The sequence below is a fragment of the Neofelis nebulosa genome, chromosome 13 (assembly GCF_028018385.1).
Source record: "Neofelis nebulosa isolate mNeoNeb1 chromosome 13, mNeoNeb1.pri, whole genome shotgun sequence".
Lineage (NCBI taxonomy): Eukaryota > Metazoa > Chordata > Mammalia > Carnivora > Felidae > Neofelis > Neofelis nebulosa.
In genome coordinates this window covers 12,944,360-12,965,279 of record NC_080794.1, presented here as the reverse complement: position 1 = coordinate 12,965,279, position 20,920 = coordinate 12,944,360, and the positions used below count along the sequence as shown (strand labels likewise).

At 49.3% G+C, this 20,920-nt stretch overlaps 1 protein-coding gene across 5 annotated transcripts in view; it reads right to left on the bottom strand.

Annotated features, from left to right (window-relative positions):
- The window catches only part of SGMS1 (sphingomyelin synthase 1), a 282,666-nt gene that overhangs the window by 112,681 nt on the left and 149,065 nt on the right, over nucleotides 1-20,920 (bottom strand). For 3 of the 5 annotated variants that reach the window (XM_058696322.1, XM_058696324.1, XM_058696323.1), the window contains 2 exons: nucleotides 5,928-6,103; nucleotides 4,202-4,282 (listed from right to left, as the gene is read on the bottom strand). The gene's annotated coding sequence lies outside the window, so the exon portion shown is untranslated. Of the gene's footprint in view, nucleotides 1-4,201; nucleotides 4,283-5,927; nucleotides 6,104-6,227; nucleotides 6,315-20,920 lie in introns of those variants that run through there. The other 2 variants (XM_058696321.1, XM_058696325.1) reach the window with 2 other exon arrangements.

Here is a 20,920-nt window from a genome sequence, read left to right as displayed (position 1 = left end):
TTACCAGAATGGAAAGTCGAGCACGACCAAAATGCCCACCACTGGGGGACTGGGTATACACATCACAGACCACACAACACGTGAAGTGCCGTATGACAACAACAAACACGACTTAAGTGTGTGTTTATTAACGGTGGCATGCTTTCAGTACACTGTCAATCAACTCGGGTGTTAAAGCGATATTTAAAACGAATAATCTGTTTTAGGAAGGAAAAAAGGATGAATCTAATCCAGGCTCAGAAAGAGTATGGCAGAATACCGAAACAAAACAAAACAAAGCAAAAAAACAATGTTACTGATGGTGTCTCTAGGCAGTGATGATATCGATGAATTTTTCCAGTCTGAATAATTTTCACATTTTAAAAGTTCTTTCCAATTAGCACTGGTTAACTTTTTAGAATTTTTAGAATAGGTATTTTAACTAAAAGGCATTACTCACGGGGTGTCTGGGTGGCTCAGTCCGTTAGGCGTTGTGGACTCTTGATTTGGGCTCAGGTCATGATCTCACAGTTCGTGAGTTTGAGCCCCATGTTGGCCTCTGCACTGACGATGTAGAGCCTGCTTCGGATTCTCTCTCCCACTCTCTCTCTGCCCCCTGTCCCCAGTGCATGCACATGCGATCTCTCTCTCTCTCAAAAGTAAATAAACTTAAGAAAACCAGAAAAAGGCATTACTCACAAAACACCCACTTCAGATGTCATCTGCTCCTAAAACTCTCCCTGGCCTCATCACTCCTGCCACACAGGTAATCTCTCTCTCCTGTTGAGTTTCCAGAGTAGTTAATATACCTCTAATGACACTGACTGCATTTGTTTTGAAATCACAGCTTTCTATGTTTGTACTTGATCAGTTTTGACGTGGAATGAGCCGTCTTATTTGTACTGGAATCCACCCCCATAACCCACAAGTCCTAAGTACCGAGCAAATTTCTGAGTGTGGTGACTGGACATCACGCAAGGCTGTACCATTTACACATCTGAAGACCACACACCTAACAGCTCCCTCATCAAACACTCATCTACACTGGGGATGTCCAGAAATAGCATCGGGTCCATTCTGGGAGAAGAAATTATAAATCAGAATATTTTCTGCATGGTGAGGTTTCTCTGTTGGTCATTTTTCCCATGTCTGCTTTCACAGCCACCAAAGACACCCTTATTCAACTTGAGACATGGGTCAATATTTCCTTTTTTAAAACAATTTTAATGTTTATTTACTTTTGAGAGAGAGAGAGAGAGAGAGAGAGAGAGAGAGAGCACAAATTGGGGGGGGGGGGGGCGGGGGGGGGAAGGACAGAGAGAGAATCTGAAGCAGGCTCCAGGCTCTGAGCTGTCAGCATACAGCCCGACGTGGGGCTCGAACTCATGAACTGTGAGATCAAGACCTGAGCCCAAGTCAGACGCTTAACCGGCTGAGCCACTCGGGTGCCCCATGACGTGGGTTAATATTTCTTATCCAGAGGCAAAGGTCTCCAGTTTCTATCCATCAGTTTCTGCTTGAAATGGACAAGAATTACTTTAGCAATAATCCAAGCCCGTCCTTGACTCAGTAGGAACTATAAATATCTATTGTTTTAGGAGGAAATAAGAGAACTAAGTGTTTTAAGATTACGTAAATCTGTTTCAGGGAACCGACAGAAACGAATGTTTTGAAATATGCAAGGCATTTTTTTTTTTAAGGTTCAACGAAGAATGTGTTTTGAGAGCTAGGTGGGTGAGATTTAAAAAAAACAACCACCGCAATCTTAGCTGTTCCTTAGCAATCTCAGGCTCCAACTGTTTCCTTCTCAAGGGCGAGCTAGAACACTAAACAAACTGCTTCTGGAAGAAACTCTGAGCAATCTGGTCCAGTTTCCGTTCGGCCCTCCATTCTCCTCCCCAAGATTTTCATCAAGCCTGTGGGAACCTGAAACCGCCCAGATACCGTCTCGTTTTGTTTCTCTCCCTCTGCAGACAACTCACTTTCATTAAAGCTTCCTTTCTGAACCAAAGCAAACTACGTGCCACCGTGAGTGAAGAGGACCCCCGCCTGCGCGTCCCCGATGAGAGGCGGACTCAGGGGAGCACAGCAAAGGGACAGAAGAGACTCGAGACTGACTCAACCACAAGCACGGTCACCGCGCAGCCAGAAGAGACGAGGGGTCCCGCGCCAGTTACGAAGTCGAGGCCGCACCCGGAGGACTCCAGTCACACGCCTAAGAACAGAGATGGATGTTCGAAACCCGTCTCAGGACTGGTCTTCAACCCCAGAAGGCATGGGCGCAGGACGGCCTTGAGGTTCCAAAGCAAACTGTGCTTTTATCCACCAAATCAAACTCTTACCACCGGAGCTGAGACAGGCACCTGAAGAACTGTGGCTGAAACACAGCTTCACAGGAAACGTGCTGCCCGTGGTGCTGTTCACACCGGTCTGCCGAGGGCAGACGGTCACGCTCTCGGGGTTTTTGGCAAGCCCGTGGGGAAACACAGCCATCGCTAGAACTCGGATTGTACAAACATACAACTCAAATAAACGAGACTACAGGCAGAGGCAACAAGTGGTCAGAACTCGTCATGGGGGGCTACGCTCAGGGTGTTCTGGGCACTGCGGTACGTGGCCGGTAGCAAAGTGCGGGCTGGGGTGTTCCTGCCCAGCCACACTTCCTGGTCCTCCCACACGTGGGGGAGTATGTACGCCACAGAAATCTCCCTCTCCTCCCGTCCTCCCTCCCGGCTGGGCCAAGTCCTAACATCTCCCCGCATGTCAATTATCGATACGTCCAGTACTAACCCACGGCTGCCCGACAGGAGCAGGAAGTTGGGCTGGCCAACTGGACTCACAATATGGGCTTATCATCTGGAAGCCGTGATACAAATATAAGGAACAAAAGCGATTCCGGCAGACCCGTGAACAGCTCTGGGTCAGGGATGCCAACTTCCCGCACAGTCAGAGCCCCGTGTACAACTTTTGACTCTCCAGAAACGTTAACCACTGGCAGCCCACTGCTGACTGAAGCTTTACTGATAACACACTCAATTAACACACATCTTGTATGTTATGTGTACTATATACTGTATTTTTACAGCAAAGCAAGCGGGAGAAAATGTTATGGAGAAAATCCTAAGGAAGAGAAAATCCGTTTATTCAAGTACTGTACTGTTAAAAAAAAACAAAAAACAAAAAAAAACTGTGGACAAGTGGACCCGGGTGATTCAAAGCCGTGTTGCTCAACGGTTAGCTGTACTTTTACGGTGGCCCTATAATGTCCTAGTCATAGTACAAAGTACTGCCCGCAGCCTTTTGCTTTATGAGCGGGATTATCAAATCCAACACACTGATGAGTCAACTGAGCTCGAGGGGCTGAGTAACCACTAAACGCACAACAGCAAGAGTCAGGCCTCCGACTGTGTGACTCAGAAATACACAACCTTTTCACTAGGCAACCCCGTGCACTGACATTATCATCATCATAACAAAACCAAAATCAACCACATTTAACTGTCAGATAACCAGCAACCATTAATGCCACAGATGTGTGTAAGAGGAGATGCACCGAGAGGGTGCAGACAAGGAGCTCTATTTTATTCACAGTTGCCAAGTTCAAGTTTCTTCATATTAACCTTCAAAACGTACCCACCAAAAGTTGGTAAGAAATGGGGCCCATGGGGGCGCCTGGGTGGCTCAGTCGGTTAAGCTTCCGACTTCGGCTCAGGTCATGATCTCACGGTCCGTGAGTTCGAGCCCCGCGTCGGGCTCTGTGCTGACAGCTCAGAGCCTGGAGCCTGCTTCAGATTCTGTGTCTCCCTCTCTCTCTGACCCTCCCCCGTTCACGCTCTGTCTCTGTCTCAAAAATAAACATTAAAAAAAAAAATTTTAAAAAAGAAATGGGGCCCATGGAACCGAGGGGAACATAAATATCTGTATTTGAGAAGAGCTTATTGAGAAGAGGTTAATATAAAAGGAATCTTCCCTTAATCCCTTAAACACTTAGGCTCTATCTCCCCAACCGCTGTTCCCGACCTAAAATGACACACTTACCAGAAAGAATAATCGCTCAAATGTGAGCATGAGTTTTTTGAAGTGTTTGGGTATTTCTTTTTTAAACATTTTCTCTTTCAGACTTTTCAGTCATTTGATCGTGCTATGCTTTTGCCATAGTCTCTTGTAGAACATTCACCCGGTAATCGGAAGACTTCCAAGGGGCCAACAAAATTTTACTTACTGATTATTTAAGAAAATTCTTGTCATCTTGGCTTCCTATAAGTTACCAGCTTCTCCCATCATGCCAGTACATTTCCATCACCTGTCGTGAGGAGAAAGGATCTGATGAGGTACATGTCTCAGAAAGACCCATTTATGGGCTTCTGGGTTCTTTTTCTGTTCTCCGTGACCAAAACATGGAGAAAAATAGCCATCTCTTCCTTTGCCCTCAAAATCAAAAAGGAAGGAGACAATAACAACATAGAGAGAGAGAGACAAACGTAACCCCAAGGGAAAACAAAAAATTTAAAGAGCAGTATATCTACTGCTGGGGTTTGGGGAAGTGAACCCCTAAAATGCCCTCCCGTATGTTCTGGGGAAGAACTTTTAGTCTGTTGCCTGGGAGGAAGCATATCAGAGTCGTCTCCCTCCCGGCCCCACCCCTCCTGGCACATTCTCACAGTGAGAGACGAATGTGGCTGGGGGGATCCCAGGAAACCCTGGCTCAGCGCTCAGCCGCTGCACTGGGCGGGGCAGCAAGGAGCTCCCTCTGGCCCTCTGCAAGGACAGCAACGGCGACCGGCTTCTCTCCAGCAGGAGCTGGAGGACTGGGTCAAGGCTGCTGGAGTTGAACTCTGTTTCAGTTTCAGAGAAGGAGGTAATTGAAGCCTGCGAGGTCTCCAACCCTGCTTTACCAGTAATTAAGCGACCATCTGTGTTGATTCCCATTTGGATCCTGGCTCTATTTCTCCAATTGTCTACAATTTACAGAACAGGAAAGATCAATCACGAGGGGATCCAGGCCCCTACCCTCAACAGGACACCACACGGTTGACACCGTGGCTCCAGGTCCCACCGCTTCCTGGCCACGTGACCTTGGGGAAGTCCATTCATCTCTTCCCAGCCCCGATTTCTACTTTTCTGAAAGAGGGTCAAATGCCCCCTAGTATACTGTGTGGTTGAGAACATTCAATTAGAGGAAGGATAAAATCTGCCGAGCCAAGCATGCTTTGATCCGACAAGGGTATTGGCCCAGGACCCGGGACACCCACCGCTCAAGGATCAGATTTGCTAACTTACCCATGCGTACAATTCAAATATTGGAGATTCATGTAAGTCACGGAGCACGTCACATGCTCAACAAAGTGCCTTCCTTCTTCCAAGAGCAAGGCATTCAGAACAATGCTTTACTTTCAATTTTTACATTTCGTAACACTTTAGGGTCCACGTCCCTAAAAGGGACAGGAAGTTCTGCTTTGTTTCCCTTCACAGGGGAGCCCCAAACGAAAACACAACACCTCTGCCAGGCAGAATGCAACTATTGCTTATTTTACACGAAGAATGTAGAGCTTTAAGTGGACAAGACGTACAAAACGGGAACCTGTTTCTCTGAGGCCTCAGTGTTGTCATTCAGGGAGAAGAGATGCACGCCAATTATGAAATGGCTCCATGCGCTGAGGCGCCATGAGAGACACTGTCATCTCGGTTATGGAATAGACGGAAGCCTCAAGTTCTCCAAACCGGAAGGGTGTGCATGTGCATGTGTGTGTGCATGTGCATGCGTGTGTGTGTGCGCATGTGTGTGTGAGACTAAGGGGGGGCATAAAGAAAGGAAAAGAACGGACCAAATGCCACATAAATCCAGAGAGCCTCTTAGTAACAAAGAAATCTGCCCAGCAGGGAAGGACTGGAGAGTCAAGGTCTTAGAGATTACACCCAGCACTGAGAGGACAGAGTGCCAGGCTTACCGGCTAGCAAGAGCTCTGTATGCTGGTCGGCTGGCACGGAAGACTCTCAAAACCACGGACAGTGGAGAAGGGTCGGATACGGGCTTGACCAGCAGGCTTGAACGCCACTCCTGATGTGCACCCGCAGGGTGCTCTCTGCCGGGCTACCGAATCCTTCCAAGCCTCGGTTTCCAGGCCTGCAAGACAGGGATAATGACACGTAGTGTGGTGAGAAGTTACACAGATCAGAGATAACGCATATTCAGTGCCCATCGGAGCCTATGTCCCCACGACATGACGGCAACGATCGTGTTTACTTACTAATGCAAGTACGGTAGCCTGTTAAATTCACGGCTCCAACTGCAATGATGGCTTAGACCCCTTCAAATCCAGACTCCTTCCCTATGTGAACATTTTGGAGAGAGGTTCAAATCAGACTTTGGACAAGAACATCAAACTTTCCGAAGCTGCTCTGAAAGGAGTGTCAAATAAAAACGCCCATCTTAGGGGATAGCCTTCACTCATGTGCACATAGAAAGCCCTCGCTGTGCATTTGTGAGCATTCCTCATATCAGCACCGCGTTTCTTTTTTTGATGTTAAATTCTTGAAAGAGGGAATGAATCATTTCCACCGGTGCTAATCCTTCTGGTGTGCAATGCAATGCCAAGTACTCGGCGGGCATCTGCGGGAAAGAAAAGCCGCACCGGGGATGGCAGGCGGCCTGTCACCAAGGCTAGCTTCACACTCCGGCCTCACCAACAACAGTATGGATCTGTCAGCTGTGTTTTCCAGGAAAAAGAAAAAGACCCACAAGAGAGGCAACACCAACTTTTTTGTTTAGTTTATTTATTTTGACAGAGAGAAAGAGAGCATTTGAGCATGAGAGGGGGAGGGGCAGAGAGAGAGGGAGAGAGAGAGAGAATCCCCAGCAGGCTTCTCGATGTCAGCGCAGAATCCGGGACGGGGCTCGAACGCACGAACTGCGAGATCATGACGTGAGCTGAAATCAAGAGTCGTATGCTCAACTGACTAGGCCCCCCTGGCGCCCCAACACAAACTTTTACACAGAACTTTCTATGTGACAAACAGTGCTCCTTGACCCCGCCTACACCACCCTGTTTGGGACTCGCCCCGGTGATGCTGACCTGCTTGGAATAAGTTGATTACCCTTCTTTTATCCTCAAAACCAGCATACAACGCACACAAGAAAATCTGTCCTGTTACAGGTTGGAGCTGATTTTTTTTTTCACAAGACCTGCTGTCCTCACTTCAATGGAAACCATTTTAATAGGTTCATGGCATGAAATTCCTCCTCCAAGTCAGTACTTTACCACCACGGTGGTTATTCGCAAGAACAAGCGACTTCCGCTGTTGACGTTAACGAGCGACCCGTCTGGCAGCAGGTGCTGTGCTGAGTCCCGGGGTGGGAGAAGGGGTCGTACGTGCTTGAGATGAAGTGCGTTTGAAGGAACGCAGTGCAGTGATAGTCTCACCAGAATACAAGCAATTAACTTAGCTGCCGCACTTAGAATAATCTGGACGTGGGACTCCTGGCTGAGCATGTTGACAGCCCAGCCCTTCTCGATCCTGCTTCTTATACGACGCGAAGATTCCACAGCCGCCGTGCAAACACCTGTCTGAGGAGAACGACTCCTGTTTTGCACGGAAGCTCCGGCCCGCAGGGGCAAGGACAGCACTTGCACGGGCACCGAGGCCGCGCAAGTGGATGAAAGCTCGGGTGCCCCCGAGGCGTGTCGTTTCGGACCCTTCGCCCCTTTTCCCCCAGGGAGCTAGTTCGCTAAGCCGGGTCCGAGCTTCCTCGCAGGGCGACAGCGTCCTATGGTCATCAAGAGCATGTGCTTTGCGGACGCACAGAGCAACGAAGCCCCTGGGCGTGCTGCTGCGTGGCTGTAAGCCTCGCTTTCCTCCTCGAGAGACTCTGCCAGCAGCAGCACCACAGCTCAGTGCGGTGACACGGGCTCCGAGACAGGGCTCCCGCGAACGCTTTAGTGAAGCCAACGGCAAACAAGGTCTCGTTGGATGCTGCCGCTGCTGGAGGAAGTCCACTATCTTCGTCCCGGGGAGGCCAGCAGGGACGGGCAATGTCACCGAAACAAGAGGTGTCCTCGTGGGCTCAAGTATCTCCAGCCACCTTGCCAGGAGGCCAGAAGAGGGCTTGAAGAAACGGTTCATCTGGCAGTCACACGCAGGCCACTCCGATCGTTACACATACAGATCTTGGGAGCAAAGAGAGAGCGGCAGCCCCCACAGAGGTCTGTTGGCCAGTGGAAAACCCGGAAACGTTCACACCCGGCACACAGAAACAAAACGGAATCACGCGCTCGACACCACCCAGCTACTAAATGGCAGAGCTGGGGTTCGAACCCAGGTGGCCGGGCTTGGCTCCCGCCGCTTCACCCCGACAGCACACGGCCCCCCCCCCGCGGCGAGGATGAGCAGCGAGACACGGACCGAGAGCAGGCCCGAGAAAGGCAAGAAACGCCCCGAACACGCCTGAAGAGATGATGATACCAGACATCAGTTAACAGAGCCGAAGAGTAAGAGGGCGGAAACCACTAACGATTCTAAATGAGAAACTCAAGCACGGTCACAGCGAGAGACCGTAGGAGGACGGCACTGGGAACGTGAACTCACCCTGGGGTTCAGCACGTGCTTGGAGACGGCAGTGACCAGAGACACCAAAGCAGAAAGGACCCCACTCGGGTCCTTGATGTAAAGCACATTATGACCCAGAAACGCCTGCTAGGGAATGTGTCACACGCTCTAAGTGCCAGCCGTCCCGGGAGGCTCACCAGGGACAGCTCCCTGCCCCGGTCCTTGCATCTCGGCAGCAGAGGAGGAGGAAAGGCCGCCCCCAGTGGCTGGACTGTCTGTGGGCGGGAGGAAGGAAGGAGGCGGAAGGGACGAGAAGCAAGCTCCTGGTGAAGAGGGCAAATGCACAGACAGGGCGGTATCCACGTGCCCAGGCGGCCTCAAATGTGGCCGGCTCCAACGGCCCCAAGGCCCCTGTGTCTCACCACCCACGCCTGTGTCACAGCCACCCCCTGAGCAGGTTAAGGCCTGAGATTCTTCGTGACTGACGGAGCAAGCAAACACGACGAGATACATCCGGTTACCTCCCGGAAGCCTGGAGTGTCCATTCGTCCATTCGGCTGCAAGATTCCCTCCCTCGCTGGCTTTGAGGAAGAGCCACACGAGGGCAGCGTCCCGCTCACGGCTAACACGGAGCAGGGCCTCAGTCCCAGAGCTCACGAGAGACCGCCAACAGTCCCGGGAGCTGACGAGGAAAGCCTTCCCCGGCCGAGCCTCACGTGACACAGCAGCTCTGGCAGACGCCTCGACTGCCACCCTAAACTCGTCCCCCACGAAATAACACCCGGACTCCCGACCCGCAGACGCTGCGAGACAGCGTGTGCGCTGAGTAGGCCGGTTTGCCGCGACAGTGTTCTGCGGCTCCAGGTAACTCATACAGGAAGGGAAGTCGGCAAGGGAGGCAGACGCAACCACGGGTGCTTCCGAGACAGGAGGGGAAGGAAGAGAGAGGCCCCGGGGCCGGGGCACGGGAGAGGGGCCTACCCATCCACGGTCTCTGACTCAGACCCGAGACTCCTCTCTGACCGCACACGTCCTCTCAGCCTGTTCCTGCCACACAGAGGATGTAACGGAACATGCTGACCAAAGAAACAGCGGTCTTACAAATGGTGGTCTGGTCACCCGGCGGCCCTGCAAAGGCTATTATTGAACATGCCGAGCACGCGCACATTTAAAGCAGCAAGAGGATTTCTTTATGATGTGAATTTATTTTTGAGAGAGGGAGAGACAGAGCGTGAGCGGGGGAGGGGCAGAGAGAGACGGAGACACAGAATCCGAAGCGGGCTCCAGGCTCTGAGCCGTCAGCCCAGAGCCCCACGCGGGGCTCGAACCCACCATGAGATCACGACCTGAGCCGAAGTCAGACGCTCCACCGACTGAGCCACCCCGGCGCCCCTGGCAAGAGGATTTTGATCACCACAGGCGCTATGCTGGGATCCTACCTCTCGTAAAACAATTTGAACGAAAGAGTGTTCCAAATGTGATGGAACAGACTTCAGCACTTTATGAAACTCACGTTCAGGGATACGAGCTGGAGACTTTCTGTATTAGTGGTTTTGAGAACAGCATAAGAAGTAAAACATCCAAAGTCCCATCTAACTCTTGCTAGTAGGGGCTCCTTAAGAGCCAAATAGAAATGTTCTCAAGTCCCCTGAGCAAGTACCAGTAACTTTGACAAAGCAACCCAAGAGGAGTTCCCAAGCAGAGCACGTAGCTAAGACTAACTCACTGAGCCAGGGACCTCTTACCGCAACAGGCCCCCTCGCTGCCCGGAGACACCAGTCGGGGGATGGACAATTGCATCGTTTCAGAGCCGGGGAATCCTCGTTCATCTCCCAGGCCTAGCCTCGCCGTGACAGGTGACGACACACGGGACCCAAACACTCCAAGGGGCCGACCCGTCCAGGCTCACTCAGAAGCGCGGAACCCGGACCTCCTGTTTCCCAGGCCCCTTCGTCCCCCCGACGACCCGACTCCAGCTTCAACCAGGAACAGCAAAGTCAGTGGGATCAGATATTCCGTGAGGGACAAGCCTGGAGAGGCCTTTCCACGACGCTCTCAAGCTCCTACTTGGAAACAGCAAGCCCTGTGGCAAGAGAAAGAAACGACCTCGGGGACCCGTTCGTATTAAACGTGCGCTTCATATCCCAAAGCGAGGCCTGGCGTTTTCGGAGGAAACGGAGGTGCCCCTAAAGTCGGCTGCCTTTTCTTACGAATGATTTGCTTTTTTCCTTTTTAAATACACACGAGGTGGGGAAGAGCGGCTGGTGCCAGCGTGTCCCTCCCGCTGCCTCACACAGCCCCGCCCCGAAGCCCACGGACCCGTCCCACGGACACTCCGGGCTTCCCTCCGATGGCGGAGTGCTGTGCTCGGGGCTGCGCGTCGGGAGCCGTTGACCCAAGCAAGTCGAGTGTCCTCGTGTCTCTGGCAGAAGTGACCTCATCTGAGCCAGCAGACACCGCAGACGGGGGGATCCCCTCACGTGTGGGAGGCTGTTAGGAACGCAGACCGGAGTTCTCTCTTCTCCGAGAAACTTCCGTGTTTAAAATAAGCAGCAGCTTGCTTTTGTGCGTGATGACAGGGCCCCTACCCCAGCAGCGGGCGTTACCAAAGCAAAGCGGTGCGACGGCTGTCCCTGGGTCACAGCCCTCCAGAACTCCCGTCACGGGACCCTTCCCACAGCCTAAAAGCAATTAAAAAAACAAACAAACAAACAAACAAACAAACAAACAAACAAAAAACGGTGGTCATTCATTCACCATTCTCCTTCCTAATCTTTTCCTCAGGACCAAGAATAAATACGTGTTTAAAACAAAGCAAGAAGAACGAAAGGCTCATTTCCTCGCTTGGAGCTGGCAGTCTTGTCTCCTCGGCATGGACTTAAGCCACTATGGGAGTTACCTGGACAGGACGGTATCCAACCTGCATGTTTCAAACGCACGTGAGCGCCCGGACAGAGTATTACTAATACAAATATTGCTGCAGCTAAAACAAACTGCTCAGCGCACGCGGGCCTCTCTTCCAAATGTTTCACACGCACTAACTCACTGACGCGGACGACGGCATGAGGAGTGGGGACGCTGTCATTATCCTGGCTTGACAGAAGAGGAAACTGAGGCCGAGTTATTGAGAACACAGGCACGGTTATTCAGGGAGCAGCCACTCAGCAGAGGGCTGGCAGGAACCCCCTACTCCCTGTGGCCTCAGGTTTCCATCTGGAACCTTCCCTGGGAGAAGGGAAAGAAAACCCGCTGGGTTTTACTTCTAATTAAACCTCTTTCTGGAGGGCTAACCACCACTGGTCCGCCCGCCGGTCCAAAGACCGACGAGAAACAGAGGCACCGGCCCATCTGTCCATCCTCACAAACCCTGACACAAGGCAGTTCTAAAGCCCAAATGGGTGGTGGCAAGATCTTTGAGGAAAAAGGTAAATATTTCTTTTATGGAAAAGGAAACCCAAAGGGATGCGAGCACGTAAGCGACTCGACTCGTGCAACGTGTCTGCAGAGTGCGTCCTTCTAGAACACTCTTCTACCTCGCCGTCAGGTGCCATCTGAAAGACGAGGTCATTCCTCTACTTTCTTCTCTGTGTTAGATCTAAAAACACGATCTCCTTCCCGAATGCGTGAAACGCACGCAAGCAACCTTGGCCGCTGGAGCCCCCTGATCTAAGTGGCCGAGAATTCCTGGGCGTCAGTCGCTGCGTTATTCGCACACGACGGCCGAGGGATGCCGGTGGCGTATACTGCCTCCGGCCTGGCAAAGCCTGAGTTTTTATCAGCTGCACGATACTTCCACCGCAGACAAGGATGGAGACAAAATTTCCGCCCACGCTCTGTCATCCGGGAATAAAAAGGGCTCTAATTCCCTGGCTTATCCCTTGAACTTGCGTGTACTCTCCAAATGCAGTGCTTCCGGTTTTCAAAATACACTCAAAGGGCTTTCATTCAGTGAAACTGGTTTTTGTGCGTGTGTGTGATGGAGGTACTTTAATGCAGATAACGTGAGCTTCATGCTTTCCTATTGAAACCGTATTTAATAAGAATAGTTTCCTTGGTGTTGCCTGAGCCAAAATCTCGAAATAAAAACAGGCCGCATTTGTTCCACAATAAGTTGAAAACCAGCATTCTCCTTTTCCCAGAGGTACTAACAGGAAGGAAACCGGCCACCCGGCACAGTCAGCTTTGCGGAGAAGGACGAATCACAGACACAACAGCACTTCAGTCCCTGCGTCTTCCCCACCACCCTGATGCCCCATTTCCAGAAAAACCACCTGAGGTTCAGAGGACTCAGAGAAGCACAGGGACGTGCCTCAGGTAAGCTCCTTTCTAGTGGAGGGCTCGGCCCCAAACAGTTTTCGTGGAGCCACAATCTGTGCCTTTTCTCCTCGAGGCCTCTAGGAAGCGAGACATGATGGGAAGAGCTCCCGAGACTGAGCAGTGGACAAAACGTAAGCAGGGAAGAGCCGAAAACAAAGAGGGACGCTGATGCGCTGTGACATGAGGTCGTGTGATGTCAGCCGCGCCGTTATTGGCTCAGCCTGCGGGAACTGGTCAGGAAGGAGAGAAGAAAGAGCAAAACCGGACAATAAGGACAAACGGCGGGCTGGCTACGGACAGCATGAGAAGAAATAAATACCCACCAAAATGAAGAAACTGTGTGGGGCGTTGGATTATGGATCGTGCCTATGCCAGTGGCCAGGAAACGTTCTCCATACAGGCCCGAGAAGTCTGCAGGGTGCACAGAATCTTCCGCAACTACTCACCTCTGTCATCACCGTGCGAACGCATCACCGATAACACGCAAGTGAATGGGCGTGGCCACGTGCCAATAAAACCATATTTATAACAACAGGTGTCAGGCCAGACTTGGACTTCCTGCTGTTGTCTGCCAGCCCCTGGCCTCCACGGCCACCTGACCTCCATACAAAACTGAGGTGATACTAAAGAAGCAAAGACAAAATGCAACAGCCGAAGTAAAATCCTGGGGCGATGTAACGGTCCCCTCACGTGGGGCCACCCCCACAAGCAACGGTCCTGTGGGTGCTCAGCCTGACCACTGGATGAAGAGACTCGAGGGATGCGTGTGTTCGGCGTTAGCTCATCCCAAGTTATTAAGATTCAAAGAACCAACCCGTAAAATATTGTGTCGATTATGACTCATGAACAGGTAAGCCCAGTCTTACCACATAGTAACACGGATGCCATATTTTATACGGGCAATTATGGGAAATATCACCCCAATGTTCCCAAAGTAACTGCAGAAGAAACTGTCGGGAAGAGAGGCAGCCAAATGAATCCCGACGTCCATCTTGGCCAGCTCGCCTACCTGGAAAACTCTGACTTCCTGTGCCATTTCCTTCCTAACTGTCGTTCTTCACGCAAAGGTCAATCTAACCACCTTTTCCTCCAAGAAGCTCTTCTCAAACACCCCAGATGAGGTCAACACACTTGCCCTGCACGCCCCTGACACTGAACTTCTTCACTACTCTTGGCATGCTGACACTTCCTTCCTAGCTCAACGCCTGCCTCCCTTGTAGACCATGAACTCCAGAAAGCTGCCTTGTTCAACACCTACACACAAGGCTGGTGACGAGAGCTGCACTAAACAGAAGGCTCTGGTGTTTCAAGATGCTGCTCTGCCCCGAGACCCACCTGGTCATCACCAAATCAGCAGAGCACGATTCTGCAGAGCAGCTCTGGAGCTTTTCCAGCCTGTGCCATGTACCATGTGATGAAGCCAGAGAGAGGACCGTGTTCACGTGCCATGAGGCAGTGTGGCCCTGCGTTCAACAGAGGACGGGCAGGAAACCTGTTCCTAGGCGTGTTCAAGTAGAAGCTGCAAAGAGGTTTTCTCTCATGCTTATCAGTTACGGAAACACATGTGGTTTTGGATGGTGATAAAATGTCACTTAACCTAGGCCCCGGAAAATTCAAAGCTATTTACCTGGATGGATTTTAAATGAGCATCTGCACAATTTCTTTTTTGTTTCAATACGTGCACACGGCACGTATAACAACACACACAGCGGCACACATATAGAGCTGTCTGAACTAAGAGGGAAATAAGGCAGATTATAAAATACATGTACTATGAGCCATTTGTGTCAATGAAAACAGAAAAAGTAGCTAAAATGACGTACGCCCCACAGTGTGGTTGTACCCGGTAGAGGGATCTGGGTTAACTTAATAGACTTCCCTTTTATCTATCAGTACAGTTGACCCTCTGAACTGCACAGGTCCACGTACATGTGGGCTTTCTCAGTAAATACAGTCCAGTACAGTAAATGTGTTTTCTCTTCCTTATGGGTTTCCTAGTAACATTCTCTTTTCTCTAGCTTATTTTATTGTAAGAATATAGTAAGTAATACATACAACATACAAAATACGTGTTAAGCTACTGTTTATGTTACAGGTAAGGCTTCCGGTCAACAGTAGTTTCGTTTTGGAGAAACGAAAGGTATACGTGGATTTTCAACCATGTTGGGGTGGCAGGTGGTCGGTGCCCCTAACCACCCCCACGTTGTTCAAGGGTCAACAGGGTTTTCTTTCTTTTTGTACAATGACCACATATTTTTGTAGTTTTTTAAGTAATCTCAAACAAAAAATCTGATTGGACAATTCTTCAAAGCTGTTTCAAGGAAATATTATATAGACAGAAAATGTGAAACATGGCAATGCTGTTATTATTTAATTGGGCGTTGCTAATAGAGTAAAAAAAACAAACAAACTGATTCTGACCTGCTTAAATGTTCACCCATTCCTACCAATATCGTCACGCCCATACATCTTACCATGGTGAACACCACACAAAAGCAAAACAGGACCAACACCAATGCTGAAGGTGTTCATTTCAGCTTCTAACTACATTCTTACTCTTCCTGGAGCACGATATATTTTAAGTTGGCCTAATTTCTCTCTGGTCTTGGACTCTGAGAACTGCACAAACTTACCTCGCCAACTTCAGTGACCAAAATGAATTCAGGGTGGTAAGAAACTTCAAAAGTGCAAAGTCCTGTCCTAAAGATTATTTATATAGGTCAGAAATTGGCAGGCAGGCATTAGGAATGTCCTCGCAGTTACCTGAAATTTAATTCCGATGTTTACACTGGAGTCTTTAAGTACATATACTAAGTATGTTTAATTTCAATTCATGTGGTAATCGAACATCAGCCTATGCCTAAATCAGACCGATTACCACATTTCCCATCTTGGATTATATTTTAATATCTTACATTTCTTTTCATAAACACTAAGTACCTCATAAATACTGTCTTGTAGTTAATGCTCTATAGGCCAGTAATGACAGTTTCATCCATTATACATGACTTGAAGAGATTTTGAAGCTCCAAATGAAAGAGGTTTGACCCTTCTTCATAAAGGACTGAAATGAACCACACAAAACAAATTCTTCAGGAGACTGGCTTTCTGATTACAGAGTTGACCTCCACCCAAAAACAATTATAAACAGTGGCCGGATATAAAATAAACTTTGAAGGTGGTGGAAAACAACCAGGCAGAAAGTCAACTATCTACAGCCCTTCAAGGAAGAGAATCACACTCAGTGATAATTTATATTTATACGGCTGATCCCACGAGAGTGGAACCATGCTGGGCCACAGCAGATGGAACTCAAAGAGCAAACCACAGCCTTGTTGGTCAGAATACGGACCTGCCAGGGTGGCAGAAAATCGAGGAAGAAAGTCCCCCAAATGAGGAAGCCATGGAGAGTGAAGTCCCAAATTTGCAAATAAGCTCCACATTTGTTGGCTAAACTGAGAACTATGAGTCCAAGGATCCTGAGGGAAACAACAGTTGAAACGTTTGTAGGACGCTGACCAGTTCCAACAGCTGCCCAGCAGCTCCCGGGGCCTGAGAAAGGCCTCGGGCTCCTCTGGAAGCACGGAAAGACCCTGGCTTGAGGCACAAAGATGGCTTCCCAAGGCAAGAAGACATTTCCCGGGAGGTACAGGCAAAACAGAGAGAGCAAAGCATAAGAAGTAATATTTGAGCTGATTTGCCAATAATTTAACTGCCTGTTTGAACAAACTCAACCTTCCTCGGGGGAACGTAACAGAATTCATGTCTTTACAATGCAGCATCTGCAAAGCCCTGCCATACGATTAAAAATGAATACAAATGGGAGATGTAAATCCATAATCCAATCAGGCCACAGAAATAGACCTACACATGACACAGAAAATGGAATCAGAAGACAAGGATTTTAAAATACCAATGCTAAATATACTGAAGAATTTACGGAGAATGACAGACAGAGTGGGTAAAGAAATGGAAAGTTTCCGAAGAGAGATTAAGAAAAAAATGAAAGAACCAATGGAAATTCTAGAACTGAAAACTACAATGTCTGAAAGAAACAATACTGGATTAGATGAACAGATTATCAGCTTGGACACAATAATGCGAAGGCACTGGTGAACTTGAAGTTACATCAATATAAACCGTCCAGGCTGAAGCAAGGAGAGAAAAACAAGGGTTTACAAAGAGCCTCCAAGAGCTCTAAGTGGTCTAATTTACAAGTTAAAGGCCAGTCTAGAGAATGGGGTGGAAAAATATATGCAGAGAAACACAGGCCAGAGACTTTCAGAACTGAGCAAAAACAGCAATGTACCACAGTAGGATGTTCAGTTAACCACAAGAAAACCTCGCCCAGTCATGAAAACCAAAGATAACAACAACGAAGATGTGTAGATGTAACCAGAGAAGACAAGACACAGAGAAGTAATACGAATGATGGCAGACAGCTCATTAAAAATAGGAGGCCAAAAGACAGCCAACAACATCCTGAAAGAACTAGGGGAGGGTGGGGGGAGAGAAACTTTTCTATGAATTCTATGCACAACAAAAACCCTTCAAGAATAAAGGAAATAAAGGGGCACCTGGGTGGCCCAGTCGGTTAAGCGTCCGACTTCGGCTCAGGTCATGATCTCACGGTTCCTGAGTCTGAGCCCCACGTCGGGCTCTGTGCTGATGGCTCAGAGTCCGGAGCCTGCTTCAGATTCTATGTCTCCCTCTCTCTCTGCGCCTCCCCTGCTTGCTCGCGCTCTCTCTCTCTCTCTCTCTCTCTCTCAAAAATAAACATTAAAAAAACAGATGTATGCGTTTATAGTCAACTGATTCTTTTTGACCAAGATATCAAAATAATTCAGTGGGTATAAGAATAGCCTTTTCAACAAATTGGGCAGAAACAAATAAATATCCACATGGAAAGATGAATGAATCCTTACCTCTACACCTCACATAGAACTAACCATAGAAGCTGAAACTATAATGCAGGAAAACGGGAGAATATTTTTGTGACCATGGAGCAGGCAAAGCACTATGGATAAAAGAAAAACAAAACAAAACAAAACAATAAATTGGACTCCATCAAAATTAAAACTTCTGTTTTTTGAAAGACACAGTTAAGAAAATAAAAGGACAACCACCAACTGGAAAATACTCACACTACACGTATCTGACAAAGGACTCATATCTAAAATATATAAAGAACAGCTGTAATTCAAGAACTAAAAAGCACAGAAAGTTAAGAATAAAAAAGTCACACGGTCCAGCTTTTTAAAAAAGCAAAAGACCTGACTCGATTACCTCATGAAACAAGACACAGGAATGGCCAAGAAGCATATGACAAAATTTTCAACATCATTATCATCACAGGAAACCACAAAGTACCACATTATACCCATCAGAATGCTGATTCTGATACTGACCAATAATATACAAGAAATACAAAGAATCCTGTTATTCCTCTGGAAGAACACAATAATTTTAAGAAAGGAAAATTTATTTGGTAACTAACTCCATATAACCACGTTTCTTAGCTCAAGGAAAAACAACCCATATACCTTTTTTTTTTTTTTAAGTTTTTATGTAAACTCCAAGGATGTGAAGAAAGGGGAACCCTCTTACACTGTTGGTGGGAATGCAAACTGGTACAGCCCATTTTATACGTCTTAAAAAAAACCCAGATCCTACCCACTGCAAATGGGATTAGGCAACTCTGTCTGGTATGTGCCCGCATCCTCTGTTCCAGCCACGCAGCTGGTCTGCCTGGGGTGGGTTCCCACACAAGGTCAGTCTGAAGGCCAGGCTCAAAATGAAGAGAGGGTCTAGGTCAGTTTCCACCCTGAGGAACCCAACTGTGATACAAATCACTTCCCTTCTCCGGAGCCTACTCTTGTCCCCTCTGCTGGAATTAGCCATTTCAAAATCAATAGTGACCTCCAACACTGCCAACGCCAGCGGTCAGTTCTCGTTCTCCTTTAATACGACTTAGCAGCAGCATGCGACACAGGTGACCTCTGGCTTCTGTTCCAAACCCGCGCCTTACTTGGCCCCCAGAACCCCGAGCTCGCTTCCACCGCCCTTCCCTCCGGCAGTTCCTTTTCTCTCTCCTTTGTGGGCTCTTCCTGATCTCTGCAAGCACCAAAAGGGTCACTCAGTTCAATTCTCCATGTCTCCTCTGTTATCATTTCCCCTCTAAGTCAGCGGTCCTCAAACGCTTTGATCTCATGACCTCTTCACACTTTTAGAAACCATTAAGGAGCTCAAAAAGCTCGTGTGTGTAGCGGCCTTATATCCATAGTTACTGGGATGGAAAACTGAGAAAACCTTTAAATATTTAGTAATTCATCGAAAAGCAACGCTAAGCCCATTACATGCCAACGAAAGTAACATATTCTAATGAAAAATATATTTTCCAAAACGACAAGACATGTATTTTGGAAGAGTGCCAGTGATTGGCATTCTTGAAAATCTCTTTAATATCCAGCTTAATGGAAAACGGCCGATTCCCAGGTCTGTGTCCGCATTCAGTCTGCTGTGACGTCCCACACAGCCTCTGATAAGCTCTACTGGAGGTCTTAGTATTGCTGTAAAAAGTCTGGACTCCGCAGACCCCTACAGAGGCCCAAGGACCCCTTTGGGTGGCCTCATCCAAGCCCCTGGTTTTAAGTACCATCCCTCCAAGGGCAACTGCCAGTGAAAAGGTAACCCCGGGGGGGTCTCTCTGAGCCTTCAGGTTCAGACAGCCAACCACCCTCTCGGTATGCCCACTTCGATATCCAAAAGCTATGTACCTGAACTCATACGCACTTGCCCGCCCCCCCCCCAACCCCAACATTTTCTTCCTGCATGTTTCCCACATCTCCGTAAATGGTAACTCGACCTACCGGCAGCTCAGGCCAAAATCTCTGGAGAAATCCTGAATGCCTCTTTCTCCCAAATCCACACCTGACCACACCCGAATTCTGTGAGCCTTCTTCAGGAGTATCCCCAGAATCGGACCACGTCCTGCTCACCCTCCCCCCTCCCTATCCAAGCTTCCCTGGCTGGCCTGCACTCCGGCAAGAGCCTCCTAACTGGTCTCTGCGCATCCCCCCGGGTCCCCTATGTCACGCCCTTCACACGGCAGCCAGAACGTTTGAAGGCTGAGTCCGATCACGGCGCTCCTGTGCTTACGGCCTCAGGTACTTTCTGGCCGCACTGAGACCAAGAGTAGAGGCCCCGTGCGGTGGGGCCCGGACTCACTACGTCCCTGAACCCGCACCTCACTGCCCCCTCACTCACTCCTGTCCAGCCACGCCGGCCCCTTGGCTGGCACCAGTGCAGGCTCTTCTGGAGGAGGGTCTTTGCGACTACGGTTTTTGGGCCTCAAACACACTTCCGTCAGATACGCCGGGACTGCAGCTTGCCCCCCAGCGAGCACTGACACCCCTGCATCAAAGATGCCATACTGACCGTCCCTCCACGCGTTTGCCCTGCTTTCTTTTCCCTCCTAAAACTCACCAATACCTGGCACATGTGACTCTTCTCCCCCTCCAGATGCAATGAGAGGAGGGACGCTGTCTGGCTCAGGGCCATAGCCCAGGACCCAGATCGGGGCCTCTGTAGGAGCCACACAGGCCAGTCGTTAGAGCAGATGAACAGAGACACTGGCCCAGACAGCATCAGAAACCAAGGCCGCAATTGACGAGGCAGAGGCCAGGAGGGCCACATGCAAACCAGTCCTTGGAAGGAGAAACCATAAATCTGGGGAAGCAGCACCGTGACAAAGGCTACCAGTGCAAGGAGACAGCACCTGGTGGACTGAGCCCCTCTGGAGCCAGGGCACCAAGCCATCAACCTTTACGTCTTCCCAAGAGCAGCGCTCACAATTCCCTGGAAATGCGCCAACATCTTCGGGCCACGAGCGTTCCCCTCCCCCCCCCGCCCCGCCCCCCGCCCCTGCAACGGCTCTGGAACCAGTTCAGTCCCATCCTAACCCCTTATGTACTTAAATCTTAAGTAGAAAAGAACGCATGGCCAGCACAAAGGAAAGCGATTGGTCTACTCAGTCTGCGTTCCAAAGCCTCAGCTAACACACTGTCATTGGCACAAACTG